We start from the raw sequence: 15,059 nt of genomic DNA on the forward strand, positions 1-15,059 counted from the left end.
CTCTTTCTTATTTTACTTCTCATTGCCTTCGGCATGCTCTCCCTCAATTCTGCTAAGTTAGGCACCAATGTCTGTACTCTGGTTTCTGAAGCATCTCGTCCTGTTCTGGTAGGGTTGTCTGTTGAGGAGTCAATCTCCTCAGACTGAGGAGCCAGAGCTGGACACAGTTCTATTTCTTTTCCGTTTCGTACCTTTTTTTCTTTCTCGCCGAGAACTCTGAGATTCTGCTTCTCACCCTGCACTGGCTGTACTTTTTCTCAGCTCCAGTGCCTGTGATGTTTCCGTCTGCGCTTGTCCTGTTACAGTCTTTGTTAACTGGTGTTAACTCCTCCGATGCCCCTTGTCTCTCCTGTTGTACTATTAATGTGTCTTCTCTTTCCTCATTTTGTCCTTCCTTCGTCCTCTGGCTGGTTCCTGTCACTTCAACCACTTCTGCCATCGCTACGTTGTGGGGTACTGTCCCTCCTTGCCCGATCATCGGCGGTTGACCCCATACTTGACACATCTCTTGATATGCTGCTGTGAGCATGGGCAACATGTGCCAAGGGGCACTCACGTCCTGGCCTCCAAGTGTTGATGTGGCTTGCCCCTGTGGTCCCGGTGGCCACGTGTGCCATGTTTGCCATTGTGCCAGTCCTGGCACACTGCTCCCTTGATGTGAACCATTCTGCTGCTGTTCCTCACTCTGCTCCGCAGTGGTATATGTCCTTGGGGCGCTGGGTAGTTCCCTTGTACCTCCTTTGCTGCCTTGTGTTGTTCTCACGGAGAGCGCACCTCTCTGTCCTCTCCTGCTCCTCTCCTGCTCCTCTCCTGCTCCTCTGCGAGACGGCCCCCCTCGTGTGGGGCCGTCTCGCTCCTCTATTCCCACGCCGGGGACCTCCCTGCTTTGCGGATTTCCCTCGGGTATGTGCTTCACCCCTAGCCATGCTGTCGTATGTGTGAAGCGCCTCGCACACTTAATTACAGTTCCGGTGCGGACCGTCCTTCTAGGATCCTCCTAGCCTCCTTGTCCTTTCCTCACTGTCCTTGAATGGCTGTGGGGCTGTGGGGCCTTCTTCCCGAGTCCCTGAGTACTTTCTCCGGGTCTCCTCGCTCTCTGCTCCCCGCTCTGCCGTTGATGCCTGGATCGCTCCTATCTTGCCTCTCTGAAGAGCCTCCGATCGTGCTGAACCTTCACCTTCTCCTTTTCCCCAGATTGCGTGGGCGAGTAGGCCTCGTCCGGACCTCGCCACACCGATTAGGCTGCGATTTCATCCGGGAATCCACTCTGATTAGACCACGATCACTCCCGGGGGTCTTTCTCCTTTTCCCCCAATCGTGTATGCAAGTAGGCTGTGGTCTGGGCCTCGCCGCTCCAAGTAGGCCACTGGGAGCCTTTGCTCACATGTGCGAGCAGGCCGCAAACCTTCCCGGGTGCCTCAATTTGGAGTCTGCTGCGATCGTTCCTCTGTGGGCGCCGGCTTGCAAAGAGGTCGAGCCCGGGGCCTGCCGGGTTTTGATAGTGCCAGTCTTGAGATACGCGAGGCTGACGTCATCATGACGTGGCCGCATCGATGCGGCCTGCATGCACCCTCCCATCGCTCTCTCCATGCCGCCCGCCCCATCACAGAATGAGACGAGAGGCTCGGCTGGAAGATGGGGAGGTAGGACCTTTGGGTGTTCGCCATGTTAACGGGGGTGCTCCCCACACATGGTGTGTCAACCCTGTCCTTATCATAAATCCAGTTTCAGGAAGCAGAGCAAAGAGAGAGAGAGAGAGAGGGAGGGAGAGAGAAAGAGTGAGACACTCCAAATCACATTAAATCTTCACTGATGGTAACTGTGCTGTTCGTACTTATGACTGCACATGTAAAATTGCACCAAAAATCCACCCCAACCCACAAACAACCTCACCTCAAGTTACTAGTGCCCCCCTCTTACAGTGGTGTAAAAAGTTCAAATAAAGTGGGTCTTCTCAGAGTCAGAGTCAGTCTTTCTCTCTCTTTTTCTCTCTCTCAGCCCAAAATGCAATAAAACCCTGTTTGGGGACTTCTCAGCTTGCAATTTGAAAATAACAAGAGTGCAATAAATTTAATGAGCTTTGCAGTAAAATAGCATTTGATACCAGGAACATTATCCTAACCACACCTCATTTTTTTAATTGCAGCGCTATTTCTGCTACATTTATAGAAGTTTGATGAATCTAGGCCATAGCTAGGTGTTGCGTCTGTAGGTCTTCGATGGCTTCATCCCGCTTGCCTCACCTTATTGGATAGCTTGGCGTAGAGATGGTTCTCATGGAGCCTCTGTAGTAATCTCTTAACATCCTCCTGATGAGTGGTCATGTCTTGTGAGAATAACAGTATGTCGGTGGGTTGCACCCATTTCTAATACTCTCCAGCTTCTGTGGATCCTTCTCTCGCTGCTTCTCTCCTGCAGAGAAGAATTACGGAATAGGAGATAAAGAGCTTCTGGCTATAAAGATGGCATTCGAAGAATGGCGCCCTTGGCTCGAAGAAGCACAACATCAAGTAACGGTCTTCACAGACCATAAGAATCTGGAGTACCTCCGCCACGCACAGTGCCTGAATCATAGACAAGCGAGATGGTCTCTGTTTTTCAACAGATTCAACTTTGTGCTCAAGTATCACCCTAGAGATGCTCTATCTCGCTCATTCTTCTCCGAGGACATACCTGAAGAACCGCAATACATCATTGACCTAGAGAAGGTCATATTGGCAGCTACCCACTCGATACCTGCAGGAAAGACTATTGTACCCAAGAACCTCAGAAAGAAGTTATTGGCTTGGGCCCACGACTCCAAATTTTCAACTCATCCTGGTCAATGTAGGACCCTGTCTAAACTTCAAACCTATTACTGGTGGCCCACTATGAAGGAAGACACATTCTCCTACGTCACTTCCTGCACAAACTGTGCTAAACAGAAGACACCTCCAGGTCGTCCATGGGATCTACTCTCACCCTTGCCAGTGCCAGAAGAACCATGGACACTTATTGCCACAGACTTTGTGGTAGATTTACCATCATCAGGAGGAAACAACACTATTTGGGGAACCGTAGATAGGTTCTCGAAGATGGCTCATTTTGTGGCTCTCCCAGGCTTACCCACTGCCATGGAGCTCACCGAGCTATTCATTACACACATCTTCCACCTGCATGGCTTGCCTAAGCACATAGTCTCCGATTGAGGAGCCCAATTCACAGCTAATTCCCTGCCCTCACCATTTTTAATCCCTGTTACAAGTATTTTCAAACATTTTGTTATAATGTAAACCAGTGTGATGTACACACTAATGCCGGTATAAAAAAGGTTATAAATAAATAAATAAATAAATAAATAAATAAATAGCTTCTGGAAGGCACTATGTAAGAAATTTGATATTTCTCTCGACTTCACCTCCGCATACCAGCCACAATCCAACAGACAGAGAGGATGAACAGGACTCTCAAGCAGTTCATTCGTGCCTACGTGAACACTTGCCAGAATGATTGAACTATTGCCCTGGGCAGAATTTGCCATAAATTCTCATCCAGCAACATCCACTGGATCAACACCATTTGAAGTGGTCTACGGACGACTACCACAGCCACCACTGCCACTTCCGTTATCAGTGTCGTCCCCGGCAGCTCAATCTACTGCCAAAGATATCCAACAACTTTGGACCCAGACAAAAGAGATGCTTACCAAAGCAGGACTTCGAGCAAAGAAAGGATACGATGCTCATCACTGCAAGTTCCAGACTTCAAGCTTGGTGATAAAGTCTGGATTTCTACGAAGCACTTAAGACAAACTTCCTTCAGCTCGCTTTGCTCCTCACTTCGTTGGACCATTTCCCATTCTCCGATGACTGGGCAATCTCACTTACAGTCTGAAGCTACCATCTACTTTAAAGATCCACAATGCATTCCACATCTCACTATTGAAGCCATTGATCTTAAGTGAGTTCCCCAACAACGTACCAGAAGCTAAACCAATTGATGCAGAAGAAGACATTGAATACAAAGTAGACACAGTTCTCGATGTGAGAAGACGAGGCAGAGTATGAGAATAGCTCTTGTCATGGGAAGGGTATGGCCCTGAAGAAACCTCTTGGACACTAATGTCTAATGTTCTGGATAAAAAGATGCTACAGGACTTCCATCACTTGCATCCTCAAAAACCCAGACCTGGTAGGAAACAGCATGGACGGCTTTTGAAGGGGGTACTGTTGTGTCCGTCAGTCTTCAACGGCTTTGCCCCGCTTGCCTCACTTTATTCTCGGCTCCTCCTGCTAACCTGGGCAAGATGGCTACTGCCGTGTCTTCCAGCTGACCTCTCTGGCGTCCCCAGAATGGCTATGGTGCAGCCTCCCGCCATTGCTCCTCCCAGGTACCTATTAGAGTGCACACGCGCACGTAACCCACGTCTTTGTACTACCCTTGGCGTGAACCTCGAGGGTGTTCCCTCATGCTGACATCACGCTATCCAGGTATATTACCTTCATCAATTTGCTAGCTCCCCGAGTTAGCAAGGACGCAAATCTGTTCCTGTCTACGCTACTCAGCCGCTTCTGTGCTGCCGCAGGAAGCTCTCTCTCTCTCTTCCTTTAGGGGTATATGCTAACCTGGGTACCCGCTCCTCGGGGGCCCTCTTTTTTATTAGGGATGTGAATCGTTTTTTGATGATTTAAAATATCGTCCGATATATTTTAAATCGTCAAAAATCGTTAGGGCCACGATACAATACCAATTCCCCCGATTTATCGTCAAAAAATTGTAAATCGGGGGAAGGGGAAGGGCAGGAAAACCGGCACACTAAAACCCACCCCCGACCCGTTAAATTCAGCGGCAGTCCGGAACCCCCCGCTGAACCACCTCCTGCAGTCGATCTCCTGCCGGCACCATTTTCCGTACGGAAAACGATTCGCGGCAGGAGATCGTTTTCCGGACCCCCGCTGGACCCCCAGGGACTTTTGGGCCAGCTTGGGGGGGGCCTCCTGACCCCCACAAGACTTACCAAAAGCCCAGCGGGGGTCCAGAACGACCTCCTGCAGTCGAATCGTGTTGGTCTATGGCTGCCGCCATTTTGCGCCGCCATTTTGAAAAATGGCGCCGGCTGAAGACAACACGATTCAATTGCAGGAGGCCGTTCCGGACCGCTGCCGTTCCGGACCGCCGCTGGACCCCCAGGTAATTTAAGGCATTTGGGGGGCGTTCGGGAGGGTGGGGGATTTAATTTAAAGGGTCGGGGGTGGGTTTTTAGGGGGTTTTAGTGTGCCGGCTCATGATTTTCACGATTTTCACGATACTTTAAACACCCAAACGGCAAACAATACGATTCCCTCCCCCTCCCAGCCGAAATCGATCGTTAAGACGATCGAGGACACGATTCACATCTCTATTCTTTATTTCAGGTGCCTTTCTGGGAACAGGTACTCGCTCCTCGAGGACCTGCTCTCCCTGCCTCGGTGCCTGTACCTTCTACAAAAAGACCTGGTAGAATCGCATACCAACAGCTAACACCTAGTGAGTACTCTAACTCTCAGTCTATCTCATCCACAGTATCTCCTCGTTGGGAGACCTGCAGCGGAACCTCCTGACATCATCTTGGAGAGAAGGGCTCCCTCTGCCGAGGTCCCTGAGACTACAACCATAGACTGCCTCACTACTGCCACCTTTGGTGGAGATCTTCAAGCTGTATAATATTTCTGTGTTTTGTGTGCACGAGTCTAGCCCAGTGCTGTGGCTCCACATGGGGCTCCTCCCCATGGGTGTGGCCATCTCCACTGCACCCAAGGATCCACAAAACACACGTTATCATAACACTAGGAAGGTGTTATTTTTAAGAAAGAGTTTGGAGGTCTAGCAGTACTTAATTTTTGGTAATACTATGTAGCTGCTCAAGTAAGGGGGTCTATCATTGGATGCTAGAGATGTGAATCGGAACCGGAATCTGATCGGTTCCGGTTCCGATATAATCTTAAAATTTTTATCGCCCAGCCCGATTTGAGTTTTGATTATCGGCTGCGCCCGATCCGATAATCAAAAAACCCTCCCCCACCCTCCTGAACCCCCAAAAAAGGTTTTAAAATTACCTGGTGGTCCAAAGGCAAGCGCCGGCGACATTTTCAGTACTGGCAGCCACTAGCCTTTGCCCTCACTATGTCACAGGGGCCAGCCGTCGGCCCCTGTGACATAGTGAGGGCAAAGGTAGCGTGGGCGCCATTTTGAATACTGGCAATACGGCCTGAGTGCAGGAGGTCGCTCCCGGACCCCCGCTGGACTTTTGGCAAGTCTTGTGGGGGTCAGGAGGCCCCCCCAAGCTGGCCAAAAGTCCCTGGGGGTCCAGCGCCGGCCATCCAGTGCTCCTACCATGTGACAGGGGCCGGCCAATGGCACGGATACCCTGTCACATGGTAAGGGCAAAGGGCCATTGGTGCCATTTTTATTAGTGGCAGACAATGGCCCGAGAGCGGGAGATTGCTCCCCGCGCCCCCGCTGGACCACCAGATAATTTTAAAAGGTTTTGGGGGGGGGTTGGGAGGGTGGGGGAGGCTAAGGGGGTCATTTTAAAGGGTAGGGTGGGGTTTTTTTTAATCGGGCCATCGGCTCCATTTATATTAGTGGCAGCCAAAATGGCGCCCATGGCCCGAAAGCAGGAGATCGTGCTGGGACCCCCCCACTGGACCACCAGGTAATTTAAAACATTTTGGGGGGGTTCGGGAGGGTGGGGGATTTGTTTTAAAGGGTCGGGGTGGGTTTAGGGGTTGTATTGGTGTGCCGGTTTTCCCGCCCTCCCCCCCCCCCAATTTATGATTTTTCACGATAAATTGGGGGAATTTCTATTGTATCGTGACTCTAACGATTTTTGACGATTTAAAAAATATCTGACGATTTTTTTAAATCATCAAAAAACAATTCACATCCCTATTGGATGCCAATATATAAGTTTAAACAACGGGATTACTTGGAGCAGGCTTGTTTACATGGAGAATTGCTGTACATTAGAGGGTGGGTTCTGCAAGGCATTTAGGGAATCCCTTTACAGCAATGACCTTACAGCTTTGGGCGTGATATAGGCTTTTATTGACTGGTCATAATCTTTAAGCCCCTCTAATGCCTTTAGGTATTTATGTAGGGACACATAGGTTGGTCAAATCATCTTTATATTTCAATAAATGGGGGAATTTTGGTTACAGTGTTTGTTGTTTGTCCCGGCCATGTGGTGCCGAGACCGGGCCTGCTCACCTCGCGCTGCCCTCCACCAGTGCTGGCCTGGCTGCTGCTGCTAATCCCCGGCTTCCTTGTTGCTCATCATGGCCTTCCTCAGCGTTCTCATCCCTGCCAGCCTCGCAGCGGAGCTCCCGATGGGGCTCCGCGTCCGGCCTCACCCCTAGGCGCACGCACGGTCGACATCCATTCTTTTAAAGGGACAAGCGCGGGAAACCCGAGGGAGGTGTGTTTGGATGACATCACCAGAGCTCTGTATATAAGGCAGGGCTCAGTCTCCTGATCCCTGCCTTGGCAATCGGGTCGACACCGTTGGTGTGCTAGTTTGCCTCATCCTGTTCCAGTGTCTCCTGTTCCAGTGTTCTCCTGTTCCAGTGTCTCTCCATTCCCAGTGGCTCCATGTGTTTTGGAATTGTTTTTAACAATTTTATGTTTTACTCTGTAATCGGATGTTCTAGGATGGCAATTTTAACTTTCATATAGTAATTTATTGGGTGCCTTACTGTAAACCGTTGTGATGGATAACACTTAAACAACGGTCTATAAAAGCTTAAAAATAATACATAATAAAATAAATGACACTTTTAAAATAAAATGAAATGAAAGACAAAATGTCATTTATTTTGTTTATTTATTTACATACTTACCAGTACTTATATTCTGCTATAAATATAGCAGAATGATGAATCTGGGCCAAAATGAGGAAAATGTAAGTGCTCACTCCTAATAATTATAACATCAAACCTATATTATCAAGTTTTTCTTACATCACCAGCACAATTACCAAGTTGTTCCATAGTCTCACCAGACCTAAAATATAGACTCCCTTAGAGAGTGAAATATATTTCCTAGTAACCTGGAAAAATGCCCATTGTTCCCTTTGTGGGTTAAAATGACTACCCATAAGATTGATATGACCATGAAGTGTCATTAAATCTAACTTCAGTCTTTTTTCTAAGGAAAATAGATTCTTCATGGACAATCATAAAGAAAATGAACTCTTCTATCCTCTTTGATAATAATTCTGATAACAATCACCTCCGATAAATGTGTTCTTAATTATTCATGATTTTATGTTTACTTGCATCTACTAAAATCATGTTCTTTTGTTTCATCATAATACTGCATGCTGGGTAACTATAGCTGGGAGGTGGGAAGTAAGATGACAAATATATCCTGAAAGTAGTGAAAGAAATCTCACTGCTCCAGGCTTTTGTTAGTTCTGCAGATATTGTTCTTTTTTTTTCCCCTTTCTTAAAAAGACTTTCAGACTAACGCTGTTCAGAAATTGATATTCTGTCAGCTAAACTAGGTATCATGGGCACATCCTGTCTATTAATTCAAAGAACCAAACTGGAGAGGAATGTTTCTCTTCCTTTAGTTTATGTTATTAATTAACTTTTTTTTACAGTGAAATGCAACCAAGCAATTCAATAGCAGTATTTTTTCCAGTTGTCATTTAGTAAGGGAGAGAGTGGAATTATGGGTTACAATATTAATATCATTAAAACCCTGTCCACATTTTTATTTATACCTGCTAAGCACAGCGAATCAACTAAATTCCTACAATCTTCTAGATATATTTATGATGCTTTTTATAGCAAATAGCATGTGGAGGGAATTAAATGATTCAAGAGAACAATTTTTATTGTATAGTACATAGTCAGGATTAAGGCAATTGTGTTTAGATACTATGTTTGGCAGAGGGAAAAAATTAAAAAGAAAGCAAAGATTTTAAAGTACTGTGAAAATATGAGTTTAATCAGTTAGTGGTGATAGGCTAAAGGCTCCAACTTATATAACTCATATGTCCAAAACTTAGCAGGCAAAGCAGCATATAATTGTAACTTGTCAATTGAAAAGAATGCTTCCAATCTGAGTTTCTTCAGGTTTAAAGTTACCTTCTGAAAATGTTATGGAGGTTATTATTACTTTTGCAATGAGGATCACTGAAAACATGTTAGGTAGAAAGAGCTTTTAATGAGTTGACTCTGTCAACAAGATTATTGCTTATTATGGCTTATGTGAGACAATCAAAACAATGAGCTCGGATAGAGGTATACCAGGATCATAATCATTTTATTCAGATTTCTGCCTCTTTAACCAATGTCTAGTTAATTCATAACAAGTAGCAATAGACAGGAAATGTCATATTTCCTTTTTGTTATATTTCATTATTCTCCTGGAGAGGCTTATAATATAAAAGCTGATACCTATCAAGATTCATGGAAGATAACATTTGATAGAAGAGAGACTAGCGTCAGGAATGAATGTAATACTCTAGAGAGGTGTTTTGAGAGACTAGAGACAAGAGCATGCTTTGTTCACAGTGCACTATTTAAAGCAATCTTTTTATCTTTTATATCTTGAAATGTACCATGAAACACTGAATCTGCCTATGATGTGGGATATAAATGAAGCTGAATGCCAGTAATTTCATTCATTTGAATGAGATTAGGTTATCACTTGTAATTATTATACTTTTCACCAGACTGAAATGTTTTGCAAATAGCTATCTGATTGATATCATCATAGTAAATATTTCAGATACATTCTGTCTGATATTGAACAGAACTGACAGTCCATGATGGCTGTTCACTGAAGTTCAGCAGACACAGTCAATTAATGCAGATTCAGAAGCTGAAGTTCAGCAGACAGTCAATTAAACCAAACCATTTTTTAAATTTGTTACGTAAAATAGCACCTTACCATAGGAAAGATAATTTTATAACTGCCAACATAGGGCTAAAGTTTGCAGGCACTGTCTACTGCAGACTTTAGTCCGATTTTTCAAAGCAGGCTTATGCACATGTCTGCTTTGAAAATTTGGACATGTCCCTGGTACTATATGTGCACAGACATATGCACATATAGTTATACGTGCTCCCAATTAAGTGCATTTGTGTGCATGGAGAATTAAGCAAATAATTTACAAAATTGGAAATATGTGTATAAATATTTACCTCACCCAACTCCACACTACCTGGAATGACTCCTCCTAGTGCAGGTAAATGTATAGTTTTCATATACACTGTTTCTAATACAATACATGGGTATATTTTCAAAATGTGATTTATGTGCATAAAATAGGGTTTTATGCACATAAGAATGTAAGAACTGCCATACTGGGTCATATCCAGGGTCCATCAAGACCAGTATTCTGATTCCAGCAGTGGCCAATACAAGTTATAAGTGCTTGGCAGGATCCTGTATAGTAGAGTTATCCATTGCTGCTTAGGCGCAAGGATAAGCAGTGGCTTTCCTCAAATCTACCAAGGTTAATAATGATTTATGGACTTTTCCTCCAGGAACTTGTCAAAACCTGTTTGAAACTCAGCTACGTTAACTGTCTTTACCAGATCCTCTGGCAATGACTTTAAGAGCTTAATTGTGCAATGAGTGAAACTATTTTTTATAATTTCTTTTCAATGTGCTACTTAATAACTTCTTGGAATGTCCTCTAGTCTTTTTATATTTTGAAAGAGTAAACAGCTAATTCACATTTACCCATTTGATTCCTCTCATGATTTTAAAGACCTCTATCATATCTCCTCTCAGCTTTCTCTTCTCCAAGCTGAGCAGACCTATCCTCTTCAACCTTTCCTCATAGGGGAGCTGATCCATCCCCTTTATCATTTTGGATGGCCTTCTCTTCATGTTTTCTAGTTCCACCATATCTTTTTTTGAGATGTCATGTCTAGAATTGCAAACAGAATTGCAGGTGTAGTCTCACCATAGAACGACACATAGGTTTTGTGATGCTTTCCATTTTATTCTCCATTCATTTGTCTTAACAATGTGCTTGCATTTTTAACCATACAAATCCCCTTCCATTTTAGTACTTGCCTACTCATGCTCTTGCCCTGTCCATCCTTTGCTTTGCATGCCTGCACCACCACTCCTCATGCTTTTGATACCATTCTTTCTTCATCTTAGCCCTCGAGGCAGACTTGGGGGATTTTATGGCTACTCCTCTTGCTATGTTGCTCTGCTCCTACCATTTCTGGTTTTAATATTTGCCAGCACCACTGGTGCTGCTCCAAGCCAGTCTTGGACCCTTAGAGTGCCTCCTCTGATGTTCCCCTGCAGTACTTTCCGTGTCTTGTTTTTGCCCTGGTCCTCTGTTACTTTTCTTGCTTGCTCTGCCACTTGGGTTTTTGATATCATTCTTCTTCATTCACCTCAGCCCTCATGGTACACCCAGGGCCGGATTTAAGATTATAGTGTCCTTAGACAGAATACTGGGGTTGGGAGAAATGAAAGAGTGCAAGTTTTTGGATGCCTTCAGAATTTCTCTAGGTATTTACCTATGTTTTCTATGCCTAAATCTGGCCCTTGGTATACCTTGGGGGTCTTATAGCTACTCTTCTCACTGAGTTGCTCTGCTCCTACCATTTCTGTTTTAATAAACACCAGTGCCACTGTTGCTGCCACAACTGCTCGAAACCGGTACCTTAGGATACATCCTCCAATGCTCTTTCCAGATCCCCTTCCCCTACGGTAATTGCTGATTATTGCTCTTGTCCTGGCCATCCATTTCTCTGCACACTTGCTGCACCATTCCTCAGGTTTTTGATACCATTCTCCCTCCTTCTCAGCCCTCTAGGTACATCTTGGGCGTTTTACGACTTCTCGCTGCTTTGCTTTGCTTCTACCATTTCAGATTCTAATCATCACCAGCGCCACTGCTGCTGCCGTAGCTCCAAGCCTGTATTGGTACCTTAGAGTTCTTCCTCCACTGCTTCCACTAGCTAAGGGTTTCCTTCCAAATCCTTTTCCCCTATACTATTTGCTGTCTCTTGCTCTTGCCCTGTTCAGTCATTGCTTTGCACACTTTCTGCACCATTCCTCAGGCTTTTTGATACCATTCTTCCCACTTCTACCTCAGTAATCGCAATACACCTTGGGGGGTTTGGGCTTTTCTTCCCTTCTTTCTACATTGCTCTGCTCCTATCATTTCTGTTTTTAATCACTAGTGCCATTGCTACCAAAGCCATTTTAAGTCTGTCTTGATACTTTAGGGTGCTTCCTCCCTGATCCTGCTATCTAAGGCGTTCCTTCCAAATCCCCTTCCCCTATGATACCTGCTGACTCTTGCATTTGTCCTGGTCATCTGATGTTTTACACAGGCCTTACCCATCCAGGTATCTTTAATGGTTTCATGGTTTCTTGGACATTTTCTTCAAACTCTATTTCCTTACGGTTCTTGCAATTAATGGTCTTGCCAGGTATTTAGCCTTAGAAACATAGAAATATAGAAATGGCAGAAAAAGACCATATGGCCCATCTAGTCTGCCCACCTGGCCAATTTATATAGTCCTTAAAATTCCCATCACTCCCTCAGAGATCCCCTATTTCTTTATTTTAAAATTTGACATACCACAGTCTACAATAGCGCATGAAGTGGCTAATAAAATACATACATAATAATTTAAAAATTTAAATCACTCACACATACACTTATTCTCTGAAATACAAGACAACAATTGCCAATAAATTCCAATCTGTAACGTCTTGATATATGCAGTAAGCTTTCTTGAATTCAGATACCATTTTTTACTCCACCACCTCAACTGGGGGGCCATTCCATGCATCCACTATTCTCTCTGTAAAGAAATATTTCCTAAGATTACTTCTTTCATTCTCATCCCATGATTCCTTGTTCTAGAACCTTCTTTCTGTTGAAAGAGGCTAGTCTTCTGTGCATGGAAACCTTTCAGATATTTAAATGTCTCTATCATATCTCTCCCATCTCTCCTATCTTTAAGTCCATCCCCTTATGCTTTAGAATAAAGACCACTGACCATTTTAGTAGCCACACTATGGACCAGCTCCATCCTGTTTATATCCTTTTGAAAGTGTGGTCTCCAGAATTGTACACAGTAATCCAAGTGAAGTATCACCAGGAACCTATATAGGGGCAATATCACCTCTGTTTTTCTGCTTGCTGTGTTATCATGTTGTCTACCCACCAGTTTTGTTAGAAATCATTAGAATATCCCAATCTGGGAGCCAAAAATTGGCTGCATTGCTTCCCCCATGGTAATGGTAAACAAATAATGAAAGAGTAAAACAAACATTTTTTAAAATTTAAAACTAATAGAAGGAATTGGAGTGCTCTATGAAATAATAAATGACCCAAAAAAGAAAACTTTTTCTCTGCATAGTAACATAGTATTGATGGCACAAAAAGACCAAATGATCATTCCAACCTTCCCAGCATGTTTCTTCTAGTAGTAACTGTTGCTCTGTGCAGGATATCCCCATGTTTCTGGTTAAAGGGGCCGATGCAATAATCTTTGCGGAAAGCGGGCACTGACTTTTCAGCGCCCGCTTTCTTAACGCACGCATGGCACCCACAAGGGGGGTGCCATGCAATATGTAAATTAGGGGGTCGCGCTAGGAAGGAGGCGCTACGGTCGCTTGCACGACCTTAGTGCTTCCTTGCTAACGCGACCCACCGCGGCTGCTGGTTATGAAGACCGACGCCGGTAAACTCGGCCTCGGTTTTCATAACCAGCCTGTCTGACAGTCTCCAGGCAGGTGTTAATATCTGAGCGATAAATGTGCGTCTGAGATGCACTGTTATCTTTTTGCATTTAGAGTGAATGAGTAATAGCCTCATTTGCATGTGATGAGCGCTAATTCATTCACTCCGTGTTGGACGTGCGTTAAATAGGCGCTAATCCCCCTATTGCATTAGGGGGTGGATTAGTGCCTATTTAATTTAATCCGTGTCCGATAGCGGGTTAAACAGTGTGCTCGGCTGAGCACACTATATTACATTGGCCCCAAAGGTTGTAACTGCCATTCTGTGAAGGTTTCCCCCATGCCTTAGGTTAAGGGTAGAAATATTATCAATCAAAACCAAGCAATTATCAAAGCTATAACAAAATTACTTGCTAGCAACATTTCTAACAGGGGAAACCAGCCTTCCTTCAATGTAATCTTCATACAATGCTTCTTGAACATGCTTTGCTTTTGGACTTGGCTATAAAGGCAGTCCTGTGCTTTTTTCCTAATGTGTGTGTATCACTACCCAGGACCATAAAACTCGGGGCCCAACATTGTCTAAATTTTATTCCCCTTTTCTCCCCTTTTTTTTTTCCTCCCAGTATCATTCAATACTAAACATGCCTGTGCATTTGTTTTTACTTTCTGCTTTGAGTGAACAGAATTCAATAGTTTGACCATATATTGATAGTTTTTCATGTTAAAAGTATCTTTTTCATACAAGGGAATATTAAACTAAAGATCAACAGTAAAATGTAAGAGACAATATTACTTACAACTTTCTGAGAAAAGGCATTTGGTTTAACCTTAGCAATGTCAAATAAGGTGATATCTCATTTATCCATTGCCAACTGGAATTTGTAAAGCAATCTGTAAACAGCAGACTCTGTCTATCTAGATTGTCTATTGTCACTCCACTTTAAGGATATTCTGCTGACCGGCAAATTCATCCTTAGATTTATCTTTATCCTTGATTCTATCCACCACTTTATATTTACCTTTTGCCTTCTCACTATCACTAGCCATTATAACAATGGGATTCATTCACCCAGTCTTAGGCTGGAAAGGAGACCAAGGCAAATAACTACTTGAGAAGGCCAGAATAATTAAGGAAAAGGAATTCAAAACTTGAACAGAGGCTCTGCAGGAGGCTAAATAACATCAAAATGGGCAATGAGCATAAATTACGAATTTGGGCCCACACTGATTCTGAGTCTCAGCCTCAAAATAATATGCATTACCAGCTGTTTAATGCGTTCTAATATCTAATATTTAATGCTATCGAATGTTCAATGTTTAATGCTATCTAATGTTTTCTTTTCTTAATGTTTATTCAA

This window comes from Rhinatrema bivittatum, chromosome 10 (assembly GCF_901001135.1).
Source record: "Rhinatrema bivittatum chromosome 10, aRhiBiv1.1, whole genome shotgun sequence".
Taxonomy (NCBI): domain Eukaryota; kingdom Metazoa; phylum Chordata; class Amphibia; order Gymnophiona; family Rhinatrematidae; genus Rhinatrema; species Rhinatrema bivittatum.